We start from the raw sequence: 5,386 nt of genomic DNA on the forward strand, positions 1-5,386 counted from the left end.
AGCAGGGAGGAAGTAGGGAGTGAGCAGCAGCAAGTTGCAAGCTAGGCTTAGCTGAGGAGAGGGGGTGGATCAGAGCTGCCCTCCCCTCCCCCTGCCTTGTGGCCTCCCCAACCCCCCTAGCTGGGGTACTGGGGGGAACTGGGCTGGGCCTGCAAGGTGGTGAAGGAAGTCCACCCTCACTCTCTGCCCTGCACCTGATCGCAGCATGGGGGGGAGGGAGGGAGACAGGGACCCAGCTGGGCTGACTCTCCACTCCCCCCTGCCCAATCTAGCCCTGGGAATGGGGAGTCAACTCAGCTGGGCTGACTTTCCACCCCCTGTGAGATCTAGCACTGGTGGTGGGAAGCCAGCCTAGCTGGGCTGACTTCCCACCCCCTGCAAAACATCAAAATAGCCTTTCAGTTTCAACGGAACGGAACAGAACAGCTGTTTCGAATCGAAATGAAGTTTGAAATGGAACACTGTTTCTTCAAAACATTGCTAGTGGGCAGGTGCTGTCCAGGGAGTGCTGCCATCATGGACAGAAGGTCCGGGGCCCTCACTGCAGCTCAGGGTCTGCCAGCAGCTCACCCCCTGGCTGCAGGAGAGGTGATCAAGCTCTGTGGAAAAGAAAAAAAAAAGGATCAGGTGCCCCACCACTTCTGTTTTTCTCAGTGGGGCTTGCCCACATGAGCTGCCACTGGGCCATGTAGCCCCTGAATGTCTGGATTTTGCATACTCTGAGGCTTCCCCAGACATGGTGGAAAGTCCTATAGAATTTTAAATGAGCTCCGTCATATTATAGAAATTATTTAAAAAAACCCAACTCAACTAGACTCTCTGCTGCATCCCATAGCCACTGGAGGGGTGGTGCAGAGGAAAAGGGGTGGCCTCCGATTGTACAGTTAGTTACAGATGCACCTGAGCTCCCTCATTCTCTAAAATACATCTCATAATGAGGCCAGATCTGAACCCTGGACCCAACCAGTCCCAATCAGGAGATCAAGCCAAGTCATCCCCTGAACAGGTGCCATCTGCAGCCAGACTGGGTCCCCACTGGACTGAGAGAGGCAATCTGAGCAGCCAATCCCCTGAAGCCCACTCCAGCCCCTAAAAGCCAGGCCCAGCCTGTAATATTCTTGTCTGGGCAAAGGTGAAAGTTCTTGCTCCTGGCCTTCCATGCACTTCCTTGCTGGTTTCTGGTTCTGACTCCTGGCTCCAACTCCAGCCTTCAATTCTGGTAAGATTCTTGGTATTCTCTTATTCTGGTTCCTGGCTCTTGATTTTGGTTCAACCTTTGGTTCTGGCCTTTGGCTTCTGATCCTGGTTAACCCTTGGCTTACCCTGGCTCTGGCAACGGCTTTTGACTCTGACCTGTCCTGACTTTGGCTATGGTTGCTGACTACAGTTCTGACACCAGATCCCTCCATAGCTCATCTCCCTGGGGAACCTATCTGGATTGCACTCATGCTTTCAGTGTCTAACTACTAGGCAAGACTCCTTATGTCCCCACTTCCTAACATATCTACATATTCAATGTATCTGATGGTTAGGACCCTCAAGGAATAGATGACTCCTCATGGCTTAGCTGTGACCCTCAGTTAGGACAGCTAAAGCTGTAGCCACCCCCTTTTATAACTATGCGGAAAGAAAATGAAGTAGGAACTGGGTTTTCAATTTGCTCTCTGGGACTTTGTGCCTTCAGAGTACTTTTAAGTCATATTTTCCAGTTTCTCCCACATCCACAAGGGGTAGAAATATATTTTTTTTACTTAAAATAAAAGCAGAGAGTCTTACTTAATCATATAACACCAGGAGCTGGAACTCAGGGAAACCAACCAAATACAATGGGACTTGCAGTAAGATAGCTAACTGGCAACACTGCTGAGAGCATGCAGAAGAGATGGTGTAACAGCAGATTTATTGTTTGCTGGAGTGATTTACACAGGGCTAGTTATGATAGCTTTATGAATGATACTTCCTTGTGCAGCATGGCATATTTGGTCCAAAGTAGTGTCTCTATTTCCCCAGAAACATCCCTTTAAATGGAGTGTCTTAAATGGCACTGGAGGACACAAACTGAATACACCATAAGTGGAAAACCATTCTTCCAAGCTTAACTGAACACAGAAACAAATTTTTATTCTTAATATGGGAAATAACCCATTATTCATGTCTGAGGGTGGAGATGAAGAACTTTTTCACAGTTTATTAATATTCAGCATTCCAGTCTCCAGTCACCCTCTGTAGAACATGTCCCTAACCTTTTTGTATTGCATAACTCTCATAAACCACATATTTAAAGAGATCAGAAGAAAATAATCAACAGTTTTTTGCTTATCAGATTCTGCTGGGCACTGTAAGGTTTTCCTGGCATAATGTCCTTTTGATTGGTGTACAGTATAAAAAATGGGGAAAATAGGTCTTTTCTCTCTGTAGGAATAACTCAGGTCCTGTCTCCAACCTTCCACACTTCACTATGAGAAACATGGACCTCTACGGTTCCTTTAAGCAAAAAACTCTATGAGGCAATGAGTCTCCATCTGGGTGCTGTGGCCCCCTGGGGTGCCTTGATATCCTTTCAAGGGTTTCACAGAGTGCCACACAATGTTAGCACTGCTAGGTGTACAATCATGATTCACAAGATAAACCCAGAGATTTCAAATAGGTATGCACAGTATTAAAAACATTCTGCCCTGCTGTGGTCTTTTTGAGTTCTTTGCAACAGAAGAATTGCTCTAGTATTTTTCTGTAGTCAAAAAACAAGTGAAAACTAAGAGCTGTCAGTTTCTGATGAGAGCCTCAAGTCTAACAAGGGGTGCCTGGGGTCTAAGAAGGTTGAGAACCACTGGTATCAGGCATAATCCTGCTGTGAGGGATAGGCTTAGGCCATGACTATACGGATTCCTTCCTGACCCTGGATTTTACCCTCTTATCCTGCTCAGGGGTATTAAAACAGGCAGAGGATACAATTCAGGAGTAGCCCTACATAGTTCAGAACCATGAGGGCATGCTCTAGTGCTGCTTTTGGGCTCTCCCAAGACATAGGGCCTATGCACAGCCCTTGGGTTGGCACTCAGGACCACTCTGAGACATCTACTCTGCCTAATTGCCAGTCTCTGGTAAAATGGGACAAATGGAAAAAAGTGAGCAGGGTTTATTCTGTCTGTAGTGGACCTGAGGTCAGGAGAACAGCCATACAGACATGCCCTTAATGGTCAGATCCATCTTTAAGTTATATGATTCTGTTTGCTTGTATTTAGGAAGTTGCATATCACAAATGTTTCTCTGATAAAAGACATTTCTTTTATCAGCATATGTAATTAACCTCCCTTAAAGCATATAAGCAGTTTAAATTTTCAAGTGCTGCCTAATTTTTTTGTGTACCCCATGTAGGACATCACAAAAGGAGATAGTTTTCAGAAAGTTTTGGGCACCTGCTCTGTAAAATTCAGGCCTCTTTTAAGTGTTCCAAGCTCAGTGCCCAAAATCATTAGTCACATTTGAAACCAAGACCAAGTGACAATATTTTCTTTTGCCAAGGCTGGGCTCTGAAAATGTCTTTTTTTCTTCTTCAAGCAAAAGTACTCAACAGTGTAAGTGGCTTGGCAAGATCCATTAATTAGACTGAAGAAGACAAGCAGAAAATACGAGCCTGACCATTTCTTGTCACCATATACGTTAACCAGCCACCTGAGTGCAAACCTAAAAGAGTGAGACAGAATGGGGAATGCAAATCATCTTAGTTCTTTTAGAGTCCACTGCATTGGGCGAGGAGTCATGCAGAGTATGTCTGCTGCATATGGTTTAGATACCAACACTACCAGTTTGAGTGATGGGTTGCTGGGTTAACACAAGCACTAAGTCTAAACTCTGTCCCCTGTGGCTTGGTGATTGCGAAGCTTTACAGCAATGAGAAGAAGCAACTCACTGAACCCAGTAATTGCAAAAGGTTGAATCACACAGCATTTCCTATTGCTTCCAGGTGCTGGCAAGCCGAAGGCTTGGTGGGGAGGGGTTTGTGATTGTGTTGTGTAGGAAGCAGCACCTCAGCCATGTATTTTTCTAGTTTTTGTATATTTGTGGGGCTGTTTTCACTGTAATATTTGTGGTGTCTAATATTTTATGCTTTTTTGAAGTCTCATGTTCCTGTCCACATTCTGGAGAGGCATTAGGAGAAGGAAGCTATGTTCTGTGCTCACACCTTTTACTGCCCCTTAATAAAAGCTATCATTTTTCCCCACAAGTGATTGATGTTCTCTTTAGAGCATAAAGGAGACATTAGAAGAAGTACATTTTCAGTACAGTAACCCTAAAGAACATATCAGCAATTAGTGTAACAAATGAGAGGTGTTGGCTTATTGCATCCTTCCCTTTCACTGCCAATAGGGAAGACTCTACCAGTATTAGACCATGTTTTTGCCCTACTTATCCCACAGCAGATGTAATTGACTGAAATACTTGAGCTAACAAAGGATGGGTGCAGAGTGATAGTTAAGCTGTGTTAATCTGAAGTCAGGTAGTTACGGACGCCCCCTTTTCCTGAAACCATTTCCAGACACCCACTGAATTATTCATCCTAGGCTCAGCACCCTGTTCACTGTCCTCCCCATGGCTCCTCCACGTATGCTGCTGTCTTTCCCATGGCTTGGGTTCTGCACTGTGTCCAGGCCTGGTGGAAGTTGGGGTACTTGCAGAGTACAGGTGCTCCCACCCACGTTCTCTCTGTTTCAGTAGAGGGCTTTGCCCTGCGGTGTCCAGGTCAGGTGTCCAACCAGACTTTGAACACAGAACCCCGATTCTGTATTACCAGGCTGGGTGAAAACCAGATGGGTGTTAACTTTACCAGTAGTTTGTGAACCACTCGTTGCAACTGTTTGCTTTGCACCATTCATGACATTTGATTGATCATGTGGTTCTGGTTCTTCTCTCTGGTTGGATTAATTTAGTGGATCCAATGCAGAGCCACTAAAATGATCTGATCCGAGGAGAACTTTTATTTCTTGAGTAGCGATCATGTGCAAGATCCTTGGCATAAGAGTTTCATAGATTTCATAGACATTAGGGCTGGAAGGGACCTCGGAAGATCATCGAGTCCAGCCCCCCGCCCAAAGGGCACGAAGTCAGCTGGGGTCATAGGATCAGAGCAAGATAAGCATCCAATTTGCTCTTGAAGGTGTTCAGAGTAGGTGCTTGAGCCACCTCTGATGGCAGGCTGTTCCAGACCTTGGGGGCTCGGACAATAAAGAAATTCTTCCTTATGTCCAGCCTGAAATGGTCTTGCAATAGTTTATGACCGTTCGACCTTGTCATCCCTTGGGGCACTCTGGTGAACAAACTTTCCCCCAGATCCTGGTGGTCACCCCTGATAAACTTATAGGTGGCCATCAGATCACCCCTGAGCCTG

The sequence above is a fragment of the Gavialis gangeticus genome, unplaced genomic scaffold (genome assembly GCF_001723915.1).
Source record: "Gavialis gangeticus isolate Ggan-Ray unplaced genomic scaffold, GavGan_comp1, whole genome shotgun sequence".
NCBI classification, from domain to species: domain Eukaryota; kingdom Metazoa; phylum Chordata; order Crocodylia; family Gavialidae; genus Gavialis; species Gavialis gangeticus.